The sequence below is a fragment of the Trichomycterus rosablanca genome, chromosome 15 (assembly GCF_030014385.1).
Source record: "Trichomycterus rosablanca isolate fTriRos1 chromosome 15, fTriRos1.hap1, whole genome shotgun sequence".
NCBI classification, from domain to species: domain Eukaryota; kingdom Metazoa; phylum Chordata; class Actinopteri; order Siluriformes; family Trichomycteridae; genus Trichomycterus; species Trichomycterus rosablanca.
In genome coordinates, this window is record NC_086002.1 from 23,938,431 (window position 1) to 23,952,643 (window position 14,213).

Sequence of the window (14,213 nt, forward strand, 5' to 3'; positions counted from 1 at the left end):
ACTGTTAACTTAGCACCAAAACCTGATGGAATCACTGTCTAAGTACTTCGGCTGAAGTTTAGGTACAATACTGAAAAGCAGAATCTAAATGTAAGCATCAAGAACAAGATGAGAATAAAACTCACACCCTTCTGAAGATCTTCTGTAGATGTATGTTCACTACCTGTTCTATTTACAGTGCTGATGAAAGTCACTAAATGACATGAAACCAGTCTGCTAACTGGGCTGCAACTAAACTGGTCCCTCAACTGCCTTGATGCTTAGATTTAGATTCTGTTTTTCAATATTGTGCTTAAACTTCAGCCAATGAAACGGTCGGATTTTGATGTCTCTACATGTCTTTGTCAGCCTCGTTAGCGCAGTAGGTAGTGCATCAGTCTCATAATCTGAAGGGCATGAGTTCGATCCTCACACGGGGCAAGGTCCTTGAGGGATCAATTTAGTTACTGTGCCGAATCTAAGCCCAGTTAGCAGACTGGTTTCATGTCATTTAGTGACTTTCAAAAAAAGCAGGAATTTTCACCACATTATTAATAATATTAATAATGCACGTATCTTACTCTAAATAAGAGGCTTATCTGTGAGAAATGGTGGTGCCTACAAGGGATACAAAACATTATGACAAGCTACATCTTTGTACTTGGTTGAAACTGAGCATTAAACTAAGAAAGCTTCAATATCACATAAGGGAATTAACAGGATTGACAAAATGGGTCATTTAATATTTTATTTCACAATCAAAACCTCTTTAAGTAGTAAATATTATTAAAAAAAAAACAAATAAACTATGCAAACAAAATAGCAGCTATACACCTGTTCCAAATCCCAGATGCCTTATTAAGCTCACTACTGAGGCATCTTAATATTTCAATGTTATTTTGACTTAAGAACGTGTGAGAATCGGAAGCGTCCTTAGTAATGAAGGCAATCCCAGAATTCATTGCGGCATCTCTTCTCTCACAGAAAAATAAACATGGCTGACATTCGTTTTTGTCTGCAATTTTTTAAAGAACGTGTACATTTAAATATTGTAAATATATATTATAGTTTATACTCTTTCTGTTTTTAAACAAAAGCATAAAAAGCCAACAAAAGCCTCTTCATTATGTAAACATACCTTTTATATCTACACTTTATATTTAGATTATTTTATCAGTTCTACAATTACAGACTGTAGTTCATTTGTTTCTTTCTATACTGTGATAGCCTCCTTTTTGTTCTTGATGACCAGGACCCCCACAGAGCAGGTATTATTTAGGTGGTGGATCATTCTCAGCACTGCAGTGACGCTGACATGGTGGTGGTGTGTTAGTGTGTGTTGTGCTGGTATGAGTGGATCAGACACAGCAGTGCTGCTGGAGTTTTTAAATACCGTGTCCTATACTCACTGTCCACTCTATTAGACACTCCTACCTAGTTGTTCCACCTTGTAGATGTAAAGTCAGAGAAGATCGCTAATCTATTGCTGCTTTTTTTAGTTGGTCATCTTCTAGACCTTCATCAGTGGTCACAGGACGCTGCCCACGTGGCGCTGTTGGTTGGATATTTTTGGTTGGTGGACGATTCTCAGTCCAGCACTGACTGAGGTGTTTAAAAACTCCAGCAGTGTCTGATCCACTCATACCAGCACAACACACACTAACACACCACCACCATGTCAGTGTCACTGTAGTGTTGAGAATGATCCACCACCTAAATAATTCATTGAGTGTGTAAAACAGTTTTTGCTGTTTCTCATGTTTTGTGAATCTGGCAGTTGTTTAGCATTCATTTCATGATAAATAGACCACTTGAATGGTGTTAAAAAGACTTGAAATAAAATCTTTTTACATTTGACTTCAAATGGAATTTTTTTTTTCTTTTGTAACGCGATACAAGGTTTTGAACTGAACAGCATATATATTTCATACCCCATTGCTGCCAGCTTGACACTGATAAATTCTGTAATGACTTTAAGTCTTGATAACCTGCTATAATAAACATACGAATAAAAAAAAAAATCAAAGTTCCTCCTCGCATTTACAACAAATATGTTTTTTTGGAGAAAGACATGTTAATACTGTAACATCAAATTAATCAATTGACAGGAAAATTTATGATGGTCTGACATATAACATTTGATAATGAATAAAAGACAAACAGTCATGGACAATTCAGTATCTCCAATTCACCTCACTTGCACATCTATGGACTGTGGGAGGAAACCGAAGCATCCGGAGGAAATCCACACAGATACAGGGAGAACATGCAAACTCCACATAGAAAGAACCCCGACCGCTCCACCTGGGAATTGAACACTCACACATACATTATATATATATATATATATATATATATACCCACAAAACCTGTTAGATGTGTATTAAGAAAGTCTGAACATAAGAAATGACTAGACAGTCGGACTGAGATCTCGGATCATTACAGTAATATGAAACTGCTGCATTTCTGGTGCAGTAACAACCAAATTTAGTTTAGGCGATGCTCATTTTTACAGATCTTCACTAAAAGTGTGCAGAATCTCAAATGGTTTTTGTGCTGCCATGCAGCTGGTTGAATGGAGTTAGTGTAGAATTATGTACAAAGATCTAAAGCAAACAGCTGAACTGGCCGGTTAGCTCAGTTGGTTAGAGCGTGGTGCTAATGACGCCAATGTTGTGGGTTTGATCCTTGTATGGGCCACACACACCTTAACGATTAAAGGCGGCATGGTTGAGAGCGAGTCAGGTGAGCATGTGCTGTGTTTCAGGACTTTCTAACCTGAGTAATTTAATCACTGAAAGTAAGAATATCACCCTGTTCATCTTTGATTTTGGCTTCAGAGAACCACCCTGAGAACACCCGATCTCGTCTGATCTCGGAAGCTAAGCAGTGTCGGGCCTGATTAGTACTTGGATGGGAGACCACCTGGGAATACCAGCTGCTGTAAGCTTTTATCCACACACACCCACCTTCACTCCAAACCTCCTGTTACACACTGACCCAGCGGCTTTTTCTTCATCAAAGCTACACAATGACACAAAGATCAGCTCAAACTTTCATTTTTACTACAGTAAAACACATTCAACTGACTTTTAAAGTGAAGTTCAGGTCCGGAGTGGCTAATCTGGAGATTCGGGAGGATTCCCGATGGGCCGGCTGGGAAAAATAATCTTGACACTTAGATCCAAAGTTCGTGAAAGTTTTAAGATGATGCGGAGACCTATGGCTAAAGCGTGTTCCACTAATATCCAATCCACTCGATCCCCAAAAAAGCAAAAAAGACTGCACTTTTCTTTGTATGTTGAACTTTATTTAACTATAAACATATAAAGTAACTTAAAATGCATGTACTTGTACATGTACATCTACAGCGTCTAATTATTATAACGAATTCATTTAAATTGGAAAAAATGTGGGCCGGGTTTGGGCATGAAACTCCCGGGCTGAAAAAGGGGCGCACTCCGGCCCTGGTGAAGTTCAACATGTTGTACAGACATCGTCTCCATCTACTGGTGCTAGAAATAAATCACAGCTTGTTACTTGGGTACAGATTTTATAATATATGAAAATTAAAGAGTGTTTATGACTTTTCTGTCCCAAGTGTTTTTGTAACGTGTTGTAGACCTGCAGAGGAAAGAAAAGGCCGAAAGTAGGCGATAAAGTGTTATTTGGCAACCCAGCACTGTGTAAATATTGGACAGAACACATGATCATGGCTGGATTACTGACCGGGCCAGTGGGGCCAGCTCCCAGGGGCCCTTGAGGGAGGGGGGCCCCGGGGGGGCCCTGGCCCAAAACATTTATGATACAATATATTTTTATTTCCGAGGGCCCTCCATTTTAAGGATCCTCTGACTATTAGGGACTTTGACCCCAGGGCCTCTTGGGGCCCCTAGCCATGCTTTTAGGCCCTAGCCAAAATACTTCTCTGTTATAGTTGACTCCACTCCAGACCTTGCTCATGTGGACCAACTTACTTTTATTTTCAGGTTTGTTAATAATGACGGCCATGTAGTTGAGCGTTTTCTAGCTTTTAAGCCTATTGAAAACCATAGTGGGGACAGTTTGGCAGAGTGTGTCGTTGCTATGGTGGAGAATCTGGGCCTAGACTTATCCAACTGTAGGGGCCAGTCATATGATAATGCAAGTAACATGTCGGGAAAGTACAATGGAGTCCAAGCTCATCTTAAACAAAGAAACCCTTTGATTTGTTATGTCCCCTGTGCAGCACATTCACTGAATTTAGTTGGTGTCAATGCTGTTGACAGTAGCCCAGAAGTTGGACGTTTTTTTGACTTTGTACAGGCAATGTACACATTTTGTGCATCATCTACACACAGGTGGGGAAAGGTTTTCAGTGATACTGATATCAAACTCACACTGAAATCACTGTCAGGTACTCGATGAAGCGCACGAGCTGAGTCAACTAAGGCTCTTTGGAAATATTATGCACAACTGAGAGAGGCATTGAATGATATGGAGGAGAAATTTGTAACTCGAAGTGAAGCCTCTGCACTCTGTGACAAATTGGACACGTTGGAGATGGCCTTCATGGCATACTTCTGGGACACAATACTACAGAGGTTCCAAGCCACAAGCCTGCAGCTGCAGAAGCATGATATTGACATATGTACAGCTACACAACTTCTCTTGTCTTTACGAGACTTTGTGGCAGCACAGAGAGATAACTTTGAGGTGTTTGAAGGGGCAGCTTTAAATGTCACCACTGCTGTCTCCCAAGAGTACAGGCATGACCTCCAGCGTACAAAGAAGCGCAAAATTATGTCTGATGATAGTGCAGAGCCAGGTGTAGCATTTAACGGAAAGGACAAGTTTCGGATCGAAACTTTCAATGTTGTCATTGACAAACTTGTGTCCTGTCTCAACCACCGTTTGAATGCATACACACACTTAACTGAGCTATTTGATGTTCTTTTCATGCCTGACAATATGTCCAACAGTGAGCTCACTTTAGGTTGCCCTGGGCAACTCTTTGCCTAGGGGCCCAAACTATCCTTAATCCGTCCTTGCACATGATGGGTTATTTTAACTTGTTGGGTTGTGCAGTTTAACCATTGTGCTGAGCTGTGGGTTCTTTTTTTTACCATGGATCAACTATGTAACTTTACTTTATATAAACGAAAGGTTTACATTGCTGTCTTCAGGATTTCCTCTTTAGTGATATTTAATGTTAATAGATGTTCTGATCTAAAAGATGCTGCTGCCTTTGACCTTTAAAACTGAGAAGTGATTTGTGAGATCATTAAAATAAGTGAAATGTTTATTTTGTACTTTGGTTTTTTATTATTTGTACAAACATTTGTTTTATGCAACTTTAAACCTGTAATAAAAGATGAACATTTTAAATGTGTCTTTATTTGCTTTAACTAAGCTAAAGTTTTTAACAGGGACAAAAATGACAGTTTGTGTAGCAGGGCTGGACACGTAAATACAATGTTATACTGTTTATTAGCATGAAGTAATCATGTGAAAGAGCTGTGCGTGTCTCTGTGGCGCAATCGGTTAGCGCGTTCGGCTGTTAACCGAAAGGTTGGTGGTTCGAGCCCACCCAGGGACGAGTGCCTTTTATCAACCTGCCTGCCAGACACAACAACATGTAATCCCACAGTATAGTGGAAATAAGTAACTAAAAACATCCAGTAAACAACAGTCCTACAAGCACAAATATCCACCTGATAAGTCACTGGAGACCGGCTGTTTTGGTTTCTGTAAATGTTAAATGAAGATACTCGCCCAACGTGGGGCTCGAACCCACGACCCTGAGATTAAGAGTCTCATGCTCTACCGACTGAGCTAGCCGGGCTTAAGCAGCAGGTCAGAAGCTCAGCAGACAGCTCATCGGTCAGATCATCAGAGAGATGTAGGTTTAATTCACTAACATCACGACCAGATTAAGAACTACTTCACAGTTTACAAACAAACACAATTCAGAATAAGTAACAGAAACAGACACAGATTTACTGTCACTTTTAAACTACTACACAATTACTGAACCCGCTCCATTATGCTTTACACCTCAGTGTATATTATCTGGAAACAGATGCTCTTCATATAGAAATATACTTTACATTTGCTTGTAAATTAAAATATCAATTCAGGTTGTTTTTAGTTCAATTGAAAAATTATTAACAGTAGCTCAACTTCCTAAAACCCAGAATCTACATGTATAAATCCTACATTCATTCCACAAAGTTCACAAACTACATGATTTAATGAGTGAAAACTTGATGTTTGGAGCCTCTCTGGTGTGCAGGCTGGTACTGTGTATCAGCACTACTTACTGTGTGCAGGACCTGAGTCGTATCTGCTCCACTCACTGGTTGGTGACATTAAACTCAGTCAAGAACTTTAAGAAATATATAGTTTAGATAGTTCACACATAGAAGAACCCACAAAACCTCTTAGATGTGTATTAAGAAAGTCTGTTTCAGCTGTTGAACTGGGTCAGTGTAGAATTATGTACAAAGATCTAAAGAGAGAATAGATGTACTGGCCGGTTAGCTCAGTTGGTTAGAGTGTGGTGCTAATAACGCCAAGGTTGTGGGTTCGATCCCCGTACGGGCCTCACCCACTTTTGGACTTAAACTAACAAACAAGTGATCCTTCTCTAACTAGCAGGTACTATTAACCTGGACTTCAAACATTGTCTCTGACAGTGTGAGATTTTTTTACTGCCCCTCTCATTCAGGTCAGAAACATGCCATTATCTCAATTTACTAAACTTAATGACCCTTCTGTAAATGGTTTAATGTGCACACTGCTGCTACTGGCTCGTTTTTCTTTTCTACAATGTAAGTTCAGACCTTCAGGTTCATGTTATTTGAGATCTCTACATAGATTTCTTCCTCATGTACAGAAAGACGCAGTTCAGTTTGAGAAGCGCACAGCGGGAGAGCGAGTGAGTCTGCGCGTTCAAATGAATCAAACGAGTCGATTCCTTAATCCGGTTCTTTAAGTCAAACGACATGAATAGACTCGAAAGAGTCGATTCACTAATTTGATTGTACTCAGCAATGAACAGTTGGAAGCTAAGGGAGTCGATTCTTTTTGATGAAGTCAACATTTTATATGTTATACACAATACTTAAAAGAGTCGGATCACTATCGTTAGCTGTCATTTAAAATACAAAGACAAACCATCTCATCTAACAAAATAGAATAAAATAATGTATAACAGTTTAATGATGCACCATACATACAGTGAAGCAAAAATAACATTCAAAGCTCAACAACATAAAAATACATCAAATCACCTAAATATTATCTACATAACACATACAGCAAAAACATGTGAACATGGAAGCATGTGTGTGTGTGGGTGTGTGTGTTGTGTATGTGTGTGTGTGCATGCTTATGAATATTAATAGAATAGATACGTATAGATACATGAAGTGATATAAACACATATTAACTCCTCGGCAATAGAGAGATACAGATGTGCTAGTGGAGATTTATTATTGCTGAGCTGCTGTTCAATTCCAGTCAAGTTGGTGGCGCTGGTGCGTCTTAAGTTGTTCTGCCATCCGCCATTAATCATCATAAGAAGAACAAGAAGCTGCTGTTTTTGTACTGTAGAGCCTCACCTGTAAGTAAAATATGGATTTAATTATAACCCTTATATTTCATTATAACTACATTCTAATTCATAATAAAACTACAGTTCATAATAAAACATCATTGTGAGGATTTGAGGAGCTTTAACTCCACTTCCATTTAAACACAAACTATTAGCTGCTCCGCTAACTGTTAGCATCACACAAGATTCAGTACTGATGAACCGATTCATTTGAACCGATTTACCAAAATGAATCGATTGATTAGAACCGAGTTTCTTCATGATTAAATCTCACATTTTTATATAAACACGTGATATTTTTAAACTTTGTTTATAGTTGAACTTTGTTTACAGTTGAACTTTGTTTACAGTTGAACTTTGTTTACAGGTGAACTTTGTTTACAGTTGAACTTTGTTTATACTGGAACTTTGTTTACGGTGGAACTTAGTTTAACTTTGTTTACAGTTGAACTTTGTTTATAGTTGAACTTTGTTTACAGGTGGTTTTGTAGACTTTTGTAGTCACAGTCAGCTGAAAAGTGTAAGCGAGCGTCTTTAATTGTGTACTTAATTATCACTGCGCCATCTACACTAAATGTTTTACTGTGTGTCTAAACCATGTATTACGGTACCTGGGGGATATTCCAGAAAGCGGGTTTAACAAACTTCAAACTTAAACCTGAACTCCGAGTTGACTTATCTCACCGTGTCATAGACGGAGTTTTCTGTTCCAGTAAAGCGGTTCAGGGTTAGATTACTCAACTCTGAGTAGATTAAACCCGGCAGAATCGCGTTCACGGTTAACTATAAACAGGCATTCTCAATGGAGTGGCGATAAATGGATTCATCATGGATGTGAATGAAAGAAAAAGTAGTGCGTCATATTTTACACCAATAGAAGTGTTTATTTTAATGTTTGCATGTGCAAACATTTAGTAAAAAAGTTAGTTAAATGTGAGTTAATGCGTGAGTTTAAATTCAATAAAAAAACTTGTTGAAACATAATTCAACATTTAGCAGAAGGATAGGGCAAAATGTTTAATATGTCAGTTTGTCACGATTTTACACGTTTTTTCCCTTTCATTTACTCAATCTAGGTGTAATCCAAGTGGAATCAGATGCACATAGCAGCAGATAAAAATAAAATACAAAAACTGCCTATGTTCAAGGCATGTTTATTACATGTAAATCATTAGTGTGTAGTGCATAAACTGTGGAATATTAAGAACTGCATTGGTACAGTCTGAATACTTTTTATTGCCATCTCTACAGTGATTGGTGGTTTGAGCCTCCTGCAATTGTTAGTGATCTAAATGTCCCTAGATCCTGATGAGTATAAATAATGTTCTTTAATACAAAAAAAAAAAAACACTGTTGAAGAACGATAAAGAAACCATCTCCGCTGCCTCAGAGTGGGATGATACTGGGAGGCCTACAGAGGAACAGTATATGTTGAACATAGAGCATGGCATTTCATTTGATCTACCATTATAATGTGTGTGACTGTCCTCTAACAGAATGTGATGGGCAGTTCCGAATCAGATGAGGGACCATCCACATCCAAAGCTCAGCTTAGAACAGTAAAAATGTCTTACCAAATATCTGAAATATTTAGAACACATTAAGCTATGTTTGATCATAACATGCTATTTTTGCCTCTTTCTTTCAAGTTCGGTGTAAATGATCTATACAGGGTCTATCTGGAGTAACAAACTGCAAAGTGTGATCCTCAGGTGGAGCATATAAAACAGTCAAGGCTAGAAATTCAGTTGCTTGAATTTAAGATGGGTGTCGGTGCTACGGGTGTATAAATATAAATGTTCTCACTAAAGAATAAGGACAAGGAAATGAACTTGTTACATTGTTTTATTTTCAGTGATCATGCACAGAGCCTGACCATTTGGCTTCAATGTTTGTAATGTGGGGAGCATCACATAAGATCTTGATGAAAGCATCTGCATAAGATGGAGAACAGTAGGTTGCAGAACATGTATTAAATGTTACACTGTTTTATTTGACATTTATTCGTTTTTTAAGATAATGGTCACTACCTGTATGTGGAGGGATATTCTGTCTGCTGTTCAAATAATAAAATACAACATTTAAATAAAATAAAATCCACATCTGTCAGCTACCCACCCACACACAACTGTAACATATATGCATATGATAATATGTGTAAAAAATAATACTTGAACAGACCCATAACAGGGCAGTTGCAACATTCATTGATATGTAGTAAAATCATTACATAATTTTTCAAATACTTTTTTTGTACATACAGGGTTTTCACTCATTAATGTGACTGTAAAAATACTACTACCAGTAAAATTATACACACACACACACACACACACACACACACACACACATATATACACACACACACATATATACAGTATATATATATATATATTCTTTTTTTTTTTTTTTCAAGTAACAACCATGTTTGGGGTTAATTACTACAATCAATTTAAACCACAAATGACTTTAGCTTACTAAACTGTGTGTGTTTAAGGTATTCTATATTAATCCATAACATTTCATCCATAATGTTATAATTAATGTTGTTACAAGCCTTTTTATTAATATTGTGATTATTGTGATTAATAATGTTGCAGCTGCCCCTTGTGGCAACTGTCCCCACTCTCCCTGAATTGACTGACTGTGATAAAAACTGAAAGGTTTGCGAATAAATCCATCCGGAAATGACTAAACTAAGTTTAATGACTCGTTCCTGACTAAGATCTGTTCAAATGCTTAGCGCGTCGGTATCCACTGGATCCTGGAGTAAAGAACACGCCAGGTTTACATGAGAGAAGTGTGTGTAACTCCGGGTTAGGTTTAAGTTAACCTGCCAACCAGCAGGTTAGCTTCAGAGCGTAAGTTGCTATAGTAACTGACACAGGCTCTCTTTAATCTCGGTTTCTGGAACGGAAAACCCCGAGTTTTCCTTAATTCTGAGTTAACTTACCCGGTTTAATCACTTAACCTGCTTTCTGGAATACCCCCCTGAAGCGTTGAAGAGGGTAAAACTGCTGTTTACAGTTTAATAAACATTATTTACCGTGTTCTGATGCACAAAATCCACTCAGTTCAAGAAGAGCATCGACTCTGTTATTAATGAAATACATTTCAGACATTTTAACTGGAGGAATTTGTTGTGATCGGATCTCAAACTCATGTGAAGTGTCTATTCGGTTGTGTTAATACCACTTTTTGAAGAGCAATATAATAAGCAAAACAAATTGTTATCAGGTGCCACCCCGACATCAATGAAGAACATTTACTCTAGTACTAATCTTGTGATTTTGAGATAATTTTACTGTAGGCATTCGAATAACTTTTTGCTGCCTGGTGCCACAGTAGCTTCAGTTCATAACAATAATAACAGCCAGTTACAACAGTCTAAAGAATTTCCCTTTAATTATGAATACAGCACATCTATCTATTTGTCTGACTGTCTGTCTGTCTGTCTGTCTGTCTATCTATTAGATCTTTAATAATGCAGTCAGCAGAAGAGGGACACGTCACCCCTGTAGATCTACAACATGAAGAATTCCAGAAGAAAATAATACAAAAGGAGGAGGATGATGATAATTTCTTCTGTAAGTAAATGTGGAGCTTGATGCCACTTTTCCACCAGACAGTGTGGTACAGTACAGTATAGTATAGTACAGTGTGGTACAGTACAGTATAGTACAGTACAGTATGGTACAGTACAGTGTGGTACAGTACAGTGTGGTACAGTACAGTATGGTACAGTACAGTATGGTATAGTACAGTGTGGTACAGTACAGTATGGTACAGTACAGTGTGGTACAATACAGTATGGTACAGTACAGTATGTTACAGTACAGTGAGGTACAGTACAGTATGGTATAGTACAGTGTGGTACAGTACAGTATGGTATAGTACAGTGTGGTACAGTACAGTATGGTACAGTACAGTGTGGTACAGTACAGTGTGGTACAGTATGGTATAGTACAGTGTGGTACAGTACAGTGTGGTACAGTACAGTGTGGTACAGTACAATATGGTACAGTACAGTGAGGTACAGTACAGTGTGGTACAGTACAGTATGGTACAGTACAATATGGTACAGTACAGTGAGGTACAGTACAGTATGGTATAGTACAGTGTGGTACAGTACAGTATGGTACAGTACAGTGTGGTACAGTACAGTATGGTACAGTACAGTGTGGTACAGTACAGTACAGTGTGGTACGGTACAGTGTGGTACGGTACAGTGTGGTACAGTACAGTATGGTACAGTACAGTGTGGTACAGTACAGTGTGGTACAGTACAGTATGGTACAGTACAGTACAGTGTGGTACGGTACAGTGTGGTACGGTACAGTGTGGTACAGTACAGTGTGGTACAGTACAGTATGGTACAGTACAGTGTGGTACAGTACAGTATGGTACAGTACAGTGTGGTACAGTACAGTATGGTACAGTACAGTGTGGTACAGTACAGTGTGGTACAGTACAGTACAGTGTGGTACGGTACAGTGTGGTACAGTACAGTGTGGTACAGTACAGTGTGGTACAGTACAGTATGGTACAGTACAGTATGGTACAGTACAGTGTGGTACAATACAGTATGGTACAGTACAGTGTGGTACAGTACAGTATGGTACAGTACAGTGTGGTACAATACAGTATGGTACAGTACAGTGTGGTACAGTACAGTATGGTACAGTACAGTATGGTACAGTACAGTGTGGAACAATACAGTATGGTACAGTACAGTGTGGTACAGTACAGTGTGGTACAGTACGGTACAGTATGGTACAGTACAGTATGGTACAGTACAGTGTGGTACAGTACAGTGTGGTACAATACAGTATGGTACAGTACAGTGTGGCACAGTACAGTGTGGCACAGTACAGTGTGGTACAGTACAGTATGGTACAGTGTGGTACAGTACAGTATGTTACAGTACAGTGTGGTACAGTACAGTATGGTACAGTACAGTGTGGTACAGTACAGTATGTTACAGTACAGTGTGGTACAGTACAGTATGGTACAGTACAGTGAGGTACAGTACAGTGTGGTACAGTACAGTGTGGTACAGTACAGTATGGTACAGTGTGTTACAGTACAGTGTGGTACAGTACAGTATGGTACAGTACAGTGTGGTACAGTACAGTATGTTACAGTACAGTGTGGTACAGTACAGTATGGTACAGTACAGTGAGGTACAGTATGGTACAGTACAGTGAGGTACAGTATGGTACAGTACAGTGAGGTACAGTATGGTACAGTACAGTGTGGTACAGTATAGTACAGTACAGTATGGTACAGTACAGTATGGTTCAGTACAGTGTGGTACAGTACAGTATGGTACAGTACAGTGTGGTACAGTACAGTATGGTACAGTACAGTATGGTATAGTTCAGTATGGTACAGTACAGTGTGGTACAGTACAGTGGTACAGTACAGTGGTACAGTACAGTATGGTACAGTACAGTATGGTACAGTACAGTGTGGTATAGTTCAGTATGGTACAGTACAGTGTGGTACAGTACAGTGGTACAGTACAGTATGGTACAGTACAGTATGGTTCAGTACAGTGTGGTACAGTACAGTATGGTACAGTACAGTGTGGTACAGTACAGTGTGGTACAGTACAGTATGGTACAGTACAGTATGGTACAGTACAGTATGGTACAGTACAGTCCAGTTAGTATTGGAGTCACTAATCAGTAATAAGAGAAAGTGGATAGTGGGATTAGAACCTGTACTGTACCGTACTGTCCTGTGCTGCTACACTCCAGTCTGGATTTCAGTTTTAATCTAACTAGGATTTATTTGTGATTGGAAATCAAACCCACAACCTTCAGTTTCCTCCAGTTGTTGAGTTTCTTCTTCTCATATTGATGAATTTCAGGTGAAGTCACTTTAATCCCTCCGGAACTTGTTGCTTCTGTGGAACTGCTCTTCTCAGAGGACCAACAGTGTGGAGGTTTCCAGATGAAGCCTGTGAAGAAGGAAGAACCTGAAGATAAAGATGAACTCAGTAAGACTTTTTTTATAAAATAATTTCTTCTAATTTGGTCGTGTCTGAATTACTTGTAATATTTGTGTATTTTTAGCGCATAAGTGAGCAGGTGAGTGAAATGAGCAGACAGAAGTAAAGAATATTAAACAGATCATGCTGACTGTACAGTGTGTAGACTAGTAAATAATTACAGAGTAATGCCAGGTGAATACAAGTGGCTGAATGATTGGGTAATGAATGAGAAGAAATAAAGTCGAGTATATAAGCTGATATATTCAATATATACATGATTGTTTGTGCTGATGGTCCTGGAGAGATGAGTCTGCAGCTTCCGTCCAGATCTTAACTGTCCTTATTGTGGGTATCAGACGTCTGATGACTGGGGTGTACTTGGAGATTTTGAGTCCCCTTCTGATGAAACTTTGGAAGTCCAGATCTTAAACTGCAGTGATTTACTCCATCTGGGTTCACAAAGGTCTTTTATAGCTGCGTTAGCATTAGCATCTGGAGGGATATAAACTGCAGCAGTAACAATGCAGGAAACCTCTGGTGGTTATAATACCTGGTTATAAAGGGTCTACATGTTATAACCAGGTATTCCAGGTCAGCAGAGCAGTAGGTATTACCTATGACAGAGTCCATGCACCAGGT

At 38.8% G+C, this 14,213-nt stretch overlaps 3 non-coding genes and 2 pseudogenes across 3 annotated transcripts; 3 read left to right on the plus strand and 2 right to left on the minus strand.

Annotated features, from left to right (window-relative positions):
• LOC134328715 (zinc finger protein 271-like) overlaps nt 1-14,213 on the minus strand; it is a 525,414-nt pseudogene that overhangs the window by 369,397 nt on the left and 141,804 nt on the right.
• trnam-cau (transfer RNA methionine (anticodon CAU)) lies at nt 348-420 on the plus strand. The gene has a single exon. It is a non-coding gene; the product is annotated as a tRNA-Met (tRNA).
• LOC134329662 (5S ribosomal RNA) lies at nt 2,813-2,929 on the plus strand (annotated as a pseudogene).
• trnan-guu (transfer RNA asparagine (anticodon GUU)) lies at nt 5,484-5,557 on the plus strand. Its single transcript has one exon. It is a non-coding gene; the product is annotated as a tRNA-Asn (tRNA).
• On the minus strand, nt 5,731-5,803 carry trnak-cuu (transfer RNA lysine (anticodon CUU)). Its single transcript has one exon. It is a non-coding gene; the product is annotated as a tRNA-Lys (tRNA).